Source organism: Athalia rosae, chromosome 7 (assembly GCF_917208135.1).
Source record: "Athalia rosae chromosome 7, iyAthRosa1.1, whole genome shotgun sequence".
Lineage (NCBI taxonomy): Eukaryota > Metazoa > Arthropoda > Insecta > Hymenoptera > Athaliidae > Athalia > Athalia rosae.
This window is the reverse complement of record NC_064032.1, coordinates 14017818-14034382: the sequence shown is the minus strand read 5'-3', so window position 1 is coordinate 14034382 and position 16565 is coordinate 14017818. Positions and strand designations below refer to the sequence as shown.

At 38.9% G+C, this 16565-nt stretch overlaps 1 protein-coding gene across 3 annotated transcripts in view; it reads right to left on the bottom strand.

The window, feature by feature from the left end:
* LOC105689526 (obscurin-like) overlaps window positions 1-16565 on the bottom strand; it is a 144207-nt gene extending 127642 nt beyond the window's left edge. The window contains exons 1-3 of one of the 3 annotated variants that reach the window (XR_007279248.1): window positions 16318-16564; window positions 15558-15700; window positions 13584-15379 (exon numbers count right to left, since the gene is read on the bottom strand). The gene's annotated coding sequence lies outside the window, so the exon portion shown is untranslated. Of the gene's footprint in view, window positions 1-7462; window positions 9024-13583; window positions 15380-15557; window positions 15701-16317 lie in introns of those variants that run through there. The other 2 variants (XM_048657948.1, XR_007279249.1) reach the window with 2 other exon arrangements.

Genomic DNA, 16565 nt, shown 5'->3' with positions numbered 1-16565 from the left:
GTTATTCTGATACCCCTTCCTTTGAACTCCTCTTTTTCTTACAATTAGGCAAACACGAAAAAAGGAATACCATGAATAGAAATTTCAAGCTTCTTCTCTATAAATAATTTCCAGCTTTATTCTTCATATTTTCGCGACCTATTTTCGTAAATTTTCACTTGGATTATTGTCGATTTTGGGTGAAAAAAAATATTTTATTTTATATGCTATTTTTGTGTATTATAAGTGGTGAAAAAAGTTTCAATTTAACAAAAATATCTTAGAAAAAGTGACCCTTTTGAAGTCGAATGCTCCATATCTAGGTACGTACGTAATGCACCCTTAACAGCGTAGCAGTAATTCTGATAAGTTTGATCATGGCGCGCATGGTGTTAATTCGGTTTAAACTTGTAATACAAACGCGTATCACATGAACTTTGTCACTCTGAGCGATCCATATTTCATACGATATACGCGTATTATACATTCTAAACACTTTTTGACGTGTATAAAAAGCAGAATTTTTTCGTCGTCACATGTTCATTTCTATTTCTTCTATTTCTCCTCCAACCGAGTTAAACCACCTCATATCACGCATCACATAATCAACACATACGAACGAAATGCAGCGACGATATTTTCAATTTGGCTCGCATTTTCTTTTCATAAATATTATTACAACATAATAATAATATACTCCCCCCCCCCCCCACCCGTATACCCTCTACCTGATTGGAACCCAACGCTAATGAGAACGCATTTTTATTAAGTCTTATTTTGCTTTTCTTCTCGTATTTTTTCTCTCCTTTTTACCCCAATTATCGAATAAAATCCTATCGAAATTATAAAATTCGAGGCAAATGAAAATGAGATGAAAAAAAAACCCCGACAAATAATTGAATAAAGTGATGAATAAATGGTGTATTATATGGAATTTGTAGACGTGGCACAATACTCGAATATCATGAAGTTATACGTTCCTACAATTAGAGGAAACGAGGTGTTGTCATCTTTAAACTTTGAAACCTTGACGACGGTAAGTCTTTAAATCCTGTGACTCTAAACTTTGAAATACTAGGCTCTACTTGCTACTACGGATGCTGCTGCTGCTACTGTTGGTTGTGCAAAAGAAACTTGTACCCCACGCGAGACTCGCGTTCGTTTTACCTACGTGCTACGATTTCTGATGTGAAAAGCAGCATTTTATCTTCCATAACCTCCGATTCTTTTTTCTAATTTTTTTTTTTTTTTTTTTTTTTTAATTCTTATCTCATTCTTTCTTTACCTAGCTCCCACCACTTGTTAGCTGTGTATAATAATCTAGACATGAACCAAAATGAAAAAAAAATTGAAAAAATAAAAGAGCAAACTAACAAATTTCCAAAGGCACCCAAAAACGATTCTACAGCCTATAAAAAAAGAATCCTAAAAAGTTACACGGTAAAAAAGTTCAACAATTTTCCGGGACTCTTGAGGCGACAAGTGTTTTATATGGAGTGAAAGAAAAAAAAACTTCAAATCCCACGTCACCTGGCAAATCATCATCGAATTCCCTATCGTATCTATCGGATGATTTTTTTCTTCCTCTCAATTTTTCTAGTTTGTAAAAAATTTATCGATTAGAATTCAGTTGTTGAGAGGTATCAAATGAAAACCACTTAGGTACCGACGGTGTCGACGAGGATATGATAGAAATGCGTGTAAATTATATTAGGTATATTTATATACGTGGACAACAATCGTAGGTCGCGTTGTTCAAGAGGATAGAAACCAGTCCATTAAACATTTGCTGCAGTATACTATAAACCACGATATAATCTCGCAATGCGGTGAACACTGCCAGATAGTTAAGCGAGAACGACTACTTCTATCTGCGCTAACCTGCTGCATCTATACATCGTTATATGGTACCTACATGTATATTATAACCAGAGCTGACCCAACCTGACCTGCACCCTAGGCATAATATTCTATGTCTATCCCATCCCTACGTTGTGGCTTTAGATTGTCCTAGGTCCTGTCGTTGGTGGTGCAGCACAAAGCGCTCGCATCAGGATTATATAATAACGGAACAGGCCGTGATCAAGAGTTCCGAGTCGGCCTAAACACCATCCCAATTGATGAGAATGTGGGAATAGGGGAAAATTAGCAAAATTTCGAAAGGGATGAAGATTCGATTGAAACGGTAAAAATTTTCGGATAAAACTTTCCCCCAGGTACGGAAACAATACCTTCCAGATGATTAATTATTTCTCGATTTTTTTTTTTGGACACTCGCATACAAGATGCGAGCCACTCGTTAGTTTTTTTCTTACGAGTTTAGTCCGTTTTTTTTTTTACTTTTTCTTTTTTCCATCTACACAACTTTATAACCCAGTTGTTGTTCTTTCCTCACAGTTGGATTGAAGTTGGCCGAGTACCAAGTAGGTAGTTTAGGTATAACATAGCTGTATAACGAAAAAGTATATTATCGCGAAGACTACGTAGATACATATGTATATCGTACATATGTATGCTAGAAGGTGAGTTTGGTAGTAACTGAGGAACGGGGGAGGGTCAGTAAATAAGTGGTAAATTGTAATTAAAAGTTGACGCCTAATTGCGCGACGGGGATTGTGACGTAAAAAAGAAATAAAGAAAGAAAGAAAGGTAATGGAAAGATAAAAGAAAAAACAAAAAGGAAAACGAGGGAAAAAAAAAAGATTGCAAAAGCGTCGACGGAGGTATAAAGAAACCAAAAAAAAACAGATCGTTCGCAATTTCCACAAACTACGAACAGCGCGTACACGGGTATGGAGGCTTCTCTCCTAGTCAATGTTAGCAAAGAATTGAACAAAGTGGAAAGCGGGGCAGGGGGGCAGAGAAAAGAAAAATCCACAAGAAATAGAAAAAAAAAAAAAAAACCACAAGAAAGAACGTGAATGTCACTGCAAAGCAAAGCTCTAATACAATAGGTAGACACGCGAAAGACTTTATACAGCTTATTGTCATGGCGATGACTTCGAATTTAATTATTTTTCATATTTTTCATTCTACTCGAAATGCGTTTGAACTTTCCAAGTGGGTTCAACATTGAAGTCGCACAATTTATAATGAAATGAATTTTGAAAAACATATTTTCTATAAAAAGTTTAGACGACGTTATGCCATCAACTTTGCTATCGGATAACAAACGCAATTAGGTACAAAAGCACATAACAAGCTCGGGTTCTTTTTTTTTCGTTACCTATTTTATCACCGGTTCAATTTTTTATTCTCCCTTTTACTCTGATCAATGTTGATTTGAGCAGATATTCAAAAATTTCGAATTTTTCCCCCTTTCGCTTAGCTCGAACGCAGGATTAAACAAACAGCGTACGGATTGATTACTTTTCTCTCAGATATTATCATCGTTATTATTATATCAGGTGGAAAATTTCGCGGGTCACCAGCGAAAACCGCGGATCTACTTTGCACTTAGTACTAACCCCGGGTTTCCGGTTCGCTAATTTTAATATCCTAAGCCTGACAAGTACTTTTAATACCTTCGAATATTATTAGGGTATAAACCACGCGATTCTACTTAAATCACGCTGATTCACCTGCATTATAACCTTTTCAGAAATCACGACGGAAATACGATAACGATTAATTCAAACGATTGATTCAAATTTTTCTATTCTTTTTCATTTCAAATTATTTGACACGATTCTAAATAGGCGTGCGATTATATTTTTTCCAATTATTCTAAAAAACTAACGGCATCCCTCTGCTGGGATCTCTGTCCCACTTTGTAAATTCTTTCGACTGGTCTCTTCCTTTCGAATCTCTATTTCTTATGACAAAACGAGAAACGAAACGAAAGAATTCTCCGCCTGCAAGTTCCTCATTTACAACATAATCGTATATTTATATATGTGTATATTCTTGAATCTTTAGTCATGTAGAATATTGCAGTTGTATCAGATGCACCTATCTAATATGTATACCATAAAGTGGAATTTACACTCTCTAAGATCTCCCTCGCACGAGTCTGTATCTATATACGCCATATGCTGCATATATGTATGTACGTACATACCTAATACTGCAGTTTCAATCCCGAGACATATTGTTTGAAGGTATAATGTAAGAGGTAAGTTTCACCTACTTCGAAAACCGCTGCAGCTGTAGGTATTTCCTCTAGGAATTGAATTCGCGAACTCCTATCTCACTTACATTAGAAAGGTGTGATGTAACTCAAAGCCACACGATAAAAAACTGATGCATTCAAAAAATTTCTCAAAGTTTTTGTTGGGAAATTTTTTCTTTTCATAAGTATAGATAGAAAAATCAAAGCAAAAAAAAAAACCACTACGACAATTTTGCTGAGACATTCAAAGGAAAAAGATGAATTTTCTTTCATCGAACTCTTTGATATAAATAACGTAATAACGATGATGATAAGCCCTGTATAAATATGGAGTGCCTAATTTAAGGAACTGAAAATCAGTAAGAATTTCAGCAAAACTCAACCACCTTTGAATAAAATTTTGTCGCCGTTCCGACGAGTCAAACTGTACCCTATTTTCGAGTTGAATATATCGTCGTCCGCATCTATACGAAAGTCGATCGCGGTGAATACGATTATCTGTAATGGCGTCATTCGACCAACTGTGTATAAAAATATATAGGTAATATAGGTGCGACGGAATCCACCGTTGTACGAATATAAATGGCAAGGAATTTTCGAAAATATTTTCATTTCTCTCCCCACGTTCCTGTGCGCCATTGTTATTTATTTATTCGTTGCTTTCCATTTTTTATTCGGAATCTTGATTTCAAAAGATACGAATTCGTGGATGAAAATACACCAGATAGATAGCGATCAGCTGGTGTTCCGTTAATTAAATATCCCTATAGTCTCCTTCGCGGATAGACGAAGCAAAAAGAGAAATATATAGATATGCTTATATGATTATAGCTGCAGCGTACATAAAACGAAGCTCGACGACGTTACGCGACGGAAAAGCAGCTGTGAGCACATGCTCTGATGTAACATTGATTAGAATTAAGTTCAGACGAAGTGGGTAATAACGAGCCGAATTTCTAATTAAGCTTCGAATGTAAATCAGATCGCTGGCAAATTTTGCCCGCACCCATCCTGCACCCGGGCTTCGAGCTTTTGTGGAACGCGATCAGCAGGGAAGGGGGGTAGAAAAGAGGGAGGGAAGATTCACCCTATAGGAAAAGGGGGACGAGTCGCGTAAAAGCTAAGTCGTTAGGATAAACCTGACGAATTTACTGCCTCGCCAGAGCTTTAAGCTCGTTCAGACATAATACGACGTTGTAAAGTTCAGGTAGAAACCACCCACCCCAATCTGAATATCTAGATCCATGTTCGCCATATGCTTCAGAATTAAAAATCCCAACATTAAAAGCTCCGCGATTTTCAGATATCCGATATGACGATTAAAAAAAATCGACCGACGATTATTTTTCCCTTTTTCAATATCTCTGTACGCGTGAATATATATATCAGGCGAAAATTTAACCGACGAGATAATTAAAGGAAAAGAGAAAAAACATTAATAATCTTCCTTCTTCTTCTCCATTTTTTTTTTTTTTTTTTTTTTCAAAGCGAACTCCTGCTGTTTAACGATCCGTTATCATTTCTCGGCCCTTCAATTATGCTAACGTGGCAAAAAGGGATATTATAGCACCGCGCGATTACCGCCATGAAAAGGTCCGGCGGCGAGCAACCGAAAACCCACCGGTCGTCGTATCGTTGTAAACCTAAGCAAAGTTTCCGCACCGGCTGACCAAACGCGGATTATATCTACTGCCGCGTATCGCTATAGCCGTACCGCCGTACGTACCCCGGCCGACATCCCATTGACTCGCACTACTGACTGATGAGATCGGAAAGAAAGGAGGATAAAATTGGATCGAAAAAATAGGAAAAAATATGGATAAAATATAGAAACTAAATTTCTTTCTACCACGTGTTTCTAGCCTCCGATGCGATGACGGAATTAGCGACAAGTTCGAGTTACAAATTTAGAATATTTGGTCGGAATCTTTGAAATTTCGCAAACTCCTCGACAGGGCTGTCGAATTAACAAATTTCTAATTAGTAAATAGTCTGTTATTACAATAAAACCAACCGTACGATGTTTTTCTAACGCTGGCTGATGAATAATTTTTTTTTAGACAAGATAATTGGATCAAAGCGGTGATAGATAAGGGCGAATATAGAGCGAGGAAAATTTTTCCCAAGACACAAAATATCGTCGGACTAGTGTTTGTCGCAGGTATATAGAAGTATAAGGTATAAAAGGAATAGAAAATAAAGGTCGAGGCGAGTCGGACGGTTATGGGAACACTCCATCACATTAAATGTGGCAAGTGTCCAATACCCGTGAATTGATTGTAAGTTAACAAGACAGTTTCTTAGTATAAAGCTGCATTTGCTCCGGGTTTTTCGGTGCGCTGCTCGCTGCAGCAACAGAAGAAGCAGCAGCTACCAACTAAGTTTCGTACTTTCCGTCCACGTTAACGGAGGTGTATTTTATATCGGTAAAGTCGCGAAAAGTACAAAAAAAAAAAAAAAAAAAAAGGGCAAAATAAAATAAATGAATAAGAAGATCGGTACACGGTGTACGCACAGCTTTTCGTCCCGTTCCCGTTCCGTTTCGTTTCGTTTCTTAATTGGGCAAAGCTTCTAAAAGCAAATTAGGAGAGAACAAAAAGCGGCGAAAATAAGCTCGATATATATATACCTCGTCCTACGGAAAGACAGAGAAAATCAAAAAAGGGATGAGTGGTAGAGAAAAAAAAAAAAGCTCCGAAGAGAAATTGCTAACATACTACCTAGCTAAGGGGACAAAAAGCATAACTATACGGTATAGTAGGCAAACAAACAGTGGTGAACGAGCTGACTGAAGAAGGATCAGCCAGTTTCTTATTTCACATCCACTTCATTTTCGCAAGGTGTTTTCAACTATTATTCGTATCTATGTTGTTTCTCAAACTTCATCTCGGTAGCTTTGCAATATCATATCCCTGTATTATCCCACCTGTCGACGAATATAATTATCCTCGAACTAAATATATGAATGACGTGAATATTATCATCTGACTCACTTTCTCCCGGGTTGAGGAGAAAGAAAAAAATTAATAACTTTTAATTATCTGCTTCGTTCGGAGAGAAATTTACGTGATGAATTTCTGTTCAATAATTTCCGCTTTTCGAAAGAGACGAATGAACCCAAAATAAAAGCTAGAAATTTTCGAGCATAGGTATATGTTAAGCAGGTTCGTGATTTGGTTGTGAACGTGCGATTCAGAGGCAGCTGATAATTACAGTCGATAATAATCTGTTAACGTTTCATATGATGCAGCAACGTCGTGTACATATCAATATACAACAACCGCACGTATATGCATGTGTGGCATATATATATTCTGTATATATCCAAATATATATGTATATATATATATATATATTTATGTATATACTAACGTGAGTTGTCGCCAACGGGTGTATATCCGCCGGTAGATAATATCGGTGATGATGAATTATAATTAATCAAACAGATCCAACATGAATAGCAGTAGTAGTGGTAGTAGTAGTAGTAGGAACAGCAGCAGTAGCACCAACCACCCTTTCATGCGCACTGATTTCACACCGCCCACGCCTTTTGCACCCTCCTGTTACTGCAACGTCACCGATTTCGCATATCGTTTGCATTTATTTATCAATATTTCAGCAGTGAAAACTTGCGATATGCGTGGGTATAAAGAAAGAGGTTTTTTTTTTAGCACCCTCGAGAAAAAAAAATCAGATGAATAAATAACTCACATCAAACGCGTACATAGAAACACTTCTTTTTTTGCATTATCTTTTTTACAGAAAATTCCACGCACTGTTAATATTAAAAAATTGATTAAAAATTATCACTGATTAAAATCACATGTGAATCTATTTTGTTTTCAAATTTCAGTCGTTTCTCTAAACTGATAACAGCTCTTGTAAAAGACGTTCTATTTTTCCTGTTACGATCTTCGAACTCCGAACAAAAGTTTACACTTCTTCTTTTCCGTGTGCACTTGTAAACTGTTGGGATAAACTCACGACCGAAAATAGTGATAAAATAGAGAAAATAAGAGAAATGAAATAAAACAACACCCAAAACTGGACGGAAAAAACAACTAACAAGCAAAAGAACCTAATCGTCTAATGGAATCGAACGAACAAATGGACCGATCGCACAGAAGCAACAAAAAAAATGAGTCAAATAAAATTGATCCACTAATCTTGTTACTTATTCCTTTTCACTCTTCACGGTTCAGAAGTGATGTATGACAACCGACACGGTTAGATTGTCACGAACTTTTGTATTTTTTTTTTCTATTTTAATCCGTGCAGTAAAGTTGAATAAGAAAGGACGTCTAAAGAGGAAGGTAATCTAAGTTTTGTAGGGGTAGAAAACTCTCGCTTTGGCGTTCTGCTTTTTACAAGTGATTTACGAACTCCGAGCAGCTATACAACCGCTGCTCCATTCCTCAGTCATATTCCCACCACCACCGCACCTGATCTTAAGCGAATCTATAGCGTCAACGATCTTTCTTGAAATTCTTCCTTTTTTTTTTTTTTTTTATTCTAAGGAGAAGAAGGGGATGGTCGGAGTAGTGTCACGTGTATGCAGAGACCGAGGAACGAGTAGTTCCTTTTTTTTTTTTTTACGGCGGGTTCGAGGGGAGAAGTGGAGGGAAAAACTAAACTTTAAAGTTGAGCGGTAAAACTTGGTACGTTTTTCAAAATTCTTTGACAGCCTTGCATGGTTTCCCCCCCTATACCGTCATACATAGTTCCGCACCGCGGATTCCGTGTATAAATTTCTATATTTTTTTTTTTTCTTTTTTTATTTTATTCGAATTTTTTTTTTCTCATGGGTCACTCGCGTGTGTAAAACGCGCGACCGATTGCGAAGTTCTGAGTTCGATAGCATACGAGTTCGGTTAACCTCGCGGCGAGACCAGTACCACCGAAGCTTTCAGACTCCTGGTTGTTGGGAAGTTCGGCAAAGGACTGCCGACCGGAGGCGGCAATCTCCAACGCGCATATCGCTCACGCACCAGCTGTCCCACCCCCAACCCTCTTTATATATGGAATATACCAAGCTTTTCACCCTCTCCCTCTTCAACATCCTACATTCTTCTTTCTCCTACTCACCGAACACCCGCAACCATGTCGCCAACGCCGACGCCGACGGTGTCACAGAAACCCACCCCCTCCCCCCGTCCAGATATGACTATCGCTACCGGACTTGTAAAAGTAACTTTGCTACGAATAATCAAATTCCATACTGCAGAAAATTACATCGATAATTTCAAAACGCCCGAGCTCGCTATTCCAAATTTTTTATCGGCATCGCTAATCGACGCGAGCCAAACTTTGGCAATTCGTTTTTCCCTATTTTTTTCAACCGACAGATTAATCGAAAATTCTACTTACGTTTCGATCGATTCGATCTCAAAAAAAAAAAAAAAAAAGGGAACACGATTCGGATCCGAGAAAATGGGAAAAAAAACGCGAAGGGATCTCTATCGTACATTACGCGGAGTATAATCAGGTTTGTGGGTCCAGGTGAGTTGCAATGTGTCGTGCAATGGAGGATGGGTTTTGTCTGACCGGTAACTGGCTGGCTGGTCGGTTGGTTTGGCTGGTCATATTGTTAGTCTATCTGTTTGTATTTCCCCTGGGAAACGCAGCCTGCCCGGGTACATATAACCTACGTATTCATACGGTACCAGATAACCTACCCCCCCCCCCCATATACACAAGTGCATCGCACGTTCAGGTTTACCAAACACCTGAACAATTATGTGTTATATAATGGAGAGAAACAACTAAATATATAATATTAATATAATACATGTAATTGAGGGTGTGCGATTTCTGTCAATTTTAACCATATCGTTATTATTAATGTAACCGTTCGACAATTACGCTTCAGTTGTGACCATTCGGATGTACGCGATTGACGAACCCTAATAAATCCATAGCCGAAAGTTTTTCTTCGGGTTTTGGAAACGGTGCAACTTATCGAAATAAAAAATTTATACATTTTCTTTCGATTACAGATACAGATGTATACATATGTATACCTATGTGTAACATCGACGTTATCTCGATTACCGAAATCGTATTTCTGAGCATATTTTCATTTCGATCTGATAGGAAAACGAACTCGTACGCGGTATCAATGTGTAGATTCGATGTCGAACAATTGCCTTTGGGGTTATTCCCAAAGGTGTAATATACTTTCCCAGCTTTTCCTTCCTTCCTCCCCATATCTCTATGTACGTTAGGTATATTGCATATATATACGTATGTAGACGCGCATCCCTCGATGTACATACACATATAAGCGCTTATAGTAAACCGTAAAACAGGAAATGGAAAATTAAATTAAACCTCAAGGGTCAAATACCGCGCACCTTCGAGAGCTTGCAAAAAAAAAAGAAAAAAAAAGAGAAAAAAAAAGCGCGAATAAAATCAACTAAAAAAGAAAAAACCGCGCAGCGATATCTTTCAAAAGCAATACGAATGGCGTTCGTAAATTCGTCCGGTACACCACGCGAAAAACATAAGATAGGATAATGCCCAATGTAAACGTTTTCTCAAGCTTTTCCATCCCCTATATACCTAAGAAATCCCAACGGTAAATATAGAATTGTTGGAATCAGTTGTTGCGGGTTATGTACCTGCTTCGCAATTGTCTAGTCTGTGCACCCTGCAGCCGGTATCGCATCTAAAACTGTGGAGGGATTTTGAGTCGGTATGAGAAAACGCGTGGTGTGGGGTGTGGGGTGAGGGGTGAGGGGTGAGGGGTGAGGGGTGAGGGGGTGTAAGTTGTGTGGTGAAAATTTGGCTCTGGTGCCAGACCATTCCGAGATTGAATCCCGCAAAACTGGCCGCACTTAATCCTACGCGTCTCGGTGTCTCCGTAGTTGTTATAGTCACTTGTGTCTACTTCTATTACAAGTGTGCATACCTCATATGACCGTGAAACAAACATATACCGCACACCGTTCTATCCACGCACGTATATAAATTTTCGCCAACAAAATATCATCTCCTTAGTATCTGAGGACCGTTGGAAAAAATTAGAGAAATGTACGAGAGTACGAGCAAAGAGAAACTGTAGAGGTTTAAAAAAAATAAGTCAGAGGTGTAACAGCGAGGGGGGTGGGGTGGGGGGGACTAGTACCGGTAGGGATATAATTAATTCATAATGCCCCTAATTGCGCGACCATGTCGGATGCACGTAGCGTTTACGTTGGCGTTTCATTTGTTCGCTAATTAAACGGACTGCATATCCGCGGTAGTACCTACTCCGCAGGGTAGTACGGGAAAGTGGTAGGTGCACGATATAGTCGTACAGTTACAGTCGTACTCAAGCTATGTAGTGCTATGTGCAATGTTTAGTGGAAAGTCCCGAGCCTCCGAGGCTTTCCGTATAGTAAACCGTTTTCAGAAGCAACAACGTGCGGAACCAATGTACTTCGCGTATACATATATATACATTCTAGCGGATGACTACCCCCTCAGAGAAAACCACCACCTTTGCCTCCGAGAATAGGAGAGTTAAGTTGCCACCATAGAGTCACAAAACCAACTTCACATAGCTTAAAGCTATACCTGTACTGTACATATGTGCGCGAGTAAATAGTATTATATATATATACCTATCTACACTCGTCCAGATCTAGGCTGAGAGAGAGAGAACTCCGTTGCACTATTCCCTCACAAACGCGTGATTAAATATGTACATATGTACATCTTATGAGTACATATGTGTATGGTGTATACCTATACCAGCGGACTAAGTACTCTGACGTGGTAGTCGAAATTGGCTTTTGGGAGTTGGACAGAAGGGAAATATGATATTACTCACGTTTGAGGCGTACGAGATTATCGGTAAATTTGTAAGAGGATAAAAAATTTTACCAAAGGATTTTTTTTTTCTCCCTCATTTTTTTTTACATCCCTAATGTGAACCATGACTGTTCCCGCTACCTATTATCGCTCAACTGCATCTGGGCGCGGGTTGATAAGAGAAAAAAAATCAAAAAAAAAAAAAAAAGGATGAAAAAGGAAGGGAAAAAAACTGGTGTATAAAGCAAGTTGTAAGTTTTGTCGCGCGGCGTTATGATTTATGCGAAAAGGGGTGGTGGTAGCGACGCCCAGGGTTGTTGGAGGGAAACGAATAGAATTTCGCGAAGGTTATAAAAGGGAAGAGGAAGAAGTGCGAGAGGAATGGAGGGGGGGGGGGAGGGGGATATAAAGGGGGGATATTCGTGATCCTTATCGCGGCAGGATCGGTTCGTCGCAAGGACGAATTTGCGTACCGAAATTGGATTCCTATTCCGTCAGATTACAAAATTGACTAAAAGGTTATATACTGCAGATACCTATATGGTATATACGCATATATATATACTCGAGTATGCGATTCTCAAGTAATGGCCCCTCCGATGCTATATACCCGTCGATTAACCGTCAATCTCTTGAACGCACGCTCCGTTGTGTTCTCCCATCCGGTAATTTTGCCGAAGAGTTTAATCATTCCAAAGTCTACACGATCTGGTATAAAACGGAGCTTTTTATACATATGGCGTATGTATACTATGTATATATGTGCCTAGGTATCTATGTACAGCAAAAGAGTCTCTAAGGTTAACTGGAGGAAGTTGAAAACCCCGCGTGTCGACGTTGAAAAGAGGGAAAATATATATATATAAGAAGAGAAAAAGAAGCGATGAGAATATGAAAAGGGGTAGAAAGTGAGAAGAGAGCAAGGACTAGGGTATAAGAAGGTGGAAAAGGGCGTAGAAAAGGACGTTTTGGTGCGAGTCAGCTAACTGGCTCAACCGTGCGAGAAATAAGCAATTCCCTCGACAATGGTGTTGGCGTTCACCTCACCCCCATATACCTAGGAAAGGTACTTAGAGAGGACATAGTTATGGAAGGTGTGAGGTTACCATCACTTATACGACATACGCGCATAAGAAAAGAGAAGATAAGAGAAATAAAACGGAGAACCGGAAATTAGATTTCGAATATCGAGTCATAATCTACGGTCAATTATTCATTTTCGATCCATACGTCTTTCTCCACCATAGACGAGATTTTATTTCATTTTTTCATCCCTTTCAAAATAACCTCTGAAGAAAGATATATATTCACACCTGGTTCTAATCGGGTACCGAGTACACTCTATGCGGGGATAGAGATCGGAGGGGCCTATATACGTGTATGCTAAGAGATGAAGGAGACGGAAGAGACGACGATGATGATGGATGAAGGTTGGCCCGATTGGCACCCACGTTATTGCCGACACGTTGCGCAATCACCATCAGTAGAGGGTGAATGAGAAAAAAAATAGAAGGAAAAAGAAAAAAAATAAGACGAAAAAGAAATATAAGTACATACATGTATCGCATAATATGCTCAAGCGCCGCGTTCTTTAGAGACTCATACCGCCACAGAAAAAACCAAATGTACCCTAATTTTATCTACTTTGCCTGTTACCTATTCTTCAGTTAAAAAAAGGGCTAGTTTGATGTGTACCTACATGTAGTTACTGCGTTCTACAGCATTGGCGGTTGGTCATCAGCTTCTGTAGCAGATCTTCCATCGTCGTTCCAATCGTCTTACTAAATTAGTAAGAGACTGTTCGATCAGTTCGAAGCCCTGGAACATTTCGGTATTTCCGATTACAACAGAAACACTGCTCTACAAATATCCATGCCTCCCGAGGTGTTCGCAAAGGAACACCTCGCTATCTGCGGTGACCTGAAACCCACAGCAGATCAGATTAGTAAGGAATTAATAATGAGGGAAAAAATTCGACTTATCCGAGGACTTTACCGACAAAAGACCCCGCTCACTGGGAGACCTGCAACACACAGCAGATCAGATTAATTTTAGATATTCGTGGGAATAAGTATTTTCTAATTGGAGATCTCTGGTAGGCTAAATCCTCTCACTGGAAGTCCTGAAACATTTGGCAATATGATATGAGTACGTGTCAACGGATAATACAAAGTTTCGAGTCCGAGCTCTAATTGCAAACGAGCTGCGAGACTCTCAACTACCAAACACATGCGTAAAGCGATAAGAAAAGAGCATTGAAAAAAAAAAAAAATTATTGAAAAAGATAGAAAGGGAAAAGGAAAAAGTAGAGACAAAGATAATTGGTGGCATGGCGGTCGGCGATCCTCTTCAATACGATGGCTTCAGGCGCAGCATCCCTCCTCGACCCTGTACTCCCCGTTAGCACAGAGACGAGGGGGAGCGTGTTGCCCAGTCGAACAATCGCTTGGCTTTATTCTCTATTTTAAAGACAAGAGGAAAAACTTGATTTTCAAGAATTATAAGGATCTCATCGAGATGAGTTTATTGCTGAACAAATTGGGAACAAATGATATGAATGAAAACAAATTGTGCTAAATATCTGTGCGATTGTAGGACGCTGTGAAACGAAAAAACGCACGCGCTTAAAAACTACCTGCCTATCCGTTCGCGACTCCTTCCTACCCCTGTTCTTAATCACCCCCATAACTCGACGGACCGATCTGATCAAACCTCGGAGTTGAGCCAAACGTTCGCAAGTCAGTCTCAACTCCGGGTTCTTATTAATAATAGCGCACATTCAGTTCAACCCACATTCGACACCCGGCCTACCCAATCCTACCTATACCACCTATATTTAATTACGAAACGCATTCTCACCAACACACTCACTCTATACGCATCAATCATACAACGGGGTTCGGAACTTACTTCGTTGAGTGTCACTGTAGGGAAAGAACGGATTAATACATCCTGTCCAAAGTATAATGCTAATTTTGAAGCGACTTTCAAGTTATGAATGGAATATTAAAATATGTTGATCATGATTTTTATTAAAACAATACTGCAATCATCAGTTAGAATAATATATGAAGTAGATCAACATTTTCACTAAATTTTTTCGTCAAGTAATAACTGTTAAAATACATCGAACTTCTAATTTTTTAAGGAATTGACAAATTATTTTAAGAGCTTGAAATATACATTAAATTAATAAATGACACAAACAATGGTGAACATTGGTACCGCCATGCCACAGGATAGAAAAGTTAGATGAAAGATAGATAGCAAAATCAAAGCATGCGACTCACTGACTCTGCCGAAGTTGATTTTCTTCTTCTGGATTCACTGCCATCTCAGCTACCTCGCAAGTCCCATTTTTTCCATCTCCGGTATCCCAATAGTTATAAAAAGTTCCTTCTACGTTGAAGTCTCTACACACTGCACCACACTACGCATTGTAAAAAGTTCCTTCCACGTTGAAGTCTCTGCACACTGCACCACACCACACACTATCTGCAAAGTTTTAAAAATGCCATTAATTAATTACATTTGGATATTTTCGTTTATAACTATCATCAGCTATTGGCTTCGACTGGTGGGTTTCATATAAATATAGATATGCTTTTTTGAAATAAATATGGAAACCAGCTATGCAACTCAATAATTAAAAAAATAATTGCTCGTCACTTACCACTTTCAAAAATACGTCAGAGCTGTGGGGTCGACGGCTCTGCCAAAATTCAATTTTCTCTTCTAAATTCACTGCTATCTAGAAGCTACTTCGTAGATTCAATCCTTTCCATACGGCTCTCGCTTGCTCACTGTGAAATATTCCTACAAAGTAAAAGCAACACTGAAGTAAACGAAACGCATTCGTAGTAGCGGGCAACTCAAGTTCAAACGTACGGAGTACATGTTTTGGTTGGCGGCTTATCCCCACCCCTACCTATCGCTCCGTCCGGACGCAGGCGGTTGAAAATTTTCTATTCAACTGACTAGCAAATAGCAATGGTAACCGGCCCCAAATAAAACGACACAATGCGCAATCAAGAAAGAGAAAAATTGTTTTTCGCTAGCAAAACCCTAAGCCCAGCACCCCCATTACCAGCACTGAGAAAGTTCGCGACCTCATTTCGTTTGATTTTCCAGAAAGATCCGGCCTAGCAACCACCTAGCAACCGATCAACAACTACAGAGAATATATGAAATTAAATATTTCTACCTTTGATTCTACGCACCAAAATGTACAATAGAAACAATATGCTCCAAGAAATATACCGACGCGACAGCAAATAAACCAAAAACTTTTAATTCTTCGTCTAAAAATGAAATTTCTACTCCGGATTCGTATATACGACGCAAATTACTCCACGATGCGTCTCGAGGCCCTGCATGGCGGTCGCGTGCCAACAGCGATTAGAGAAAATTATACAATTTGAAATTCTACTTACTCAGACGCTGCAATCGGGTCTGCGATGGTTTCAATTCGATAATAGGAGTATTATATCGACATTTTGCAACAATTCAGCGTTTATAACAAAATATTTCAACAATAAAATTTTAAATAATCAAGAGCGATGTCGATGCCAACCGTCCTCCCGCGTCGACCCACGAAGAAAGGACGATCGCGCGATTTCAATGGCGTAACATTAAATAATTTCACAAATAAAAAAAAAAAATGGCGGAAAATTATGAAAAA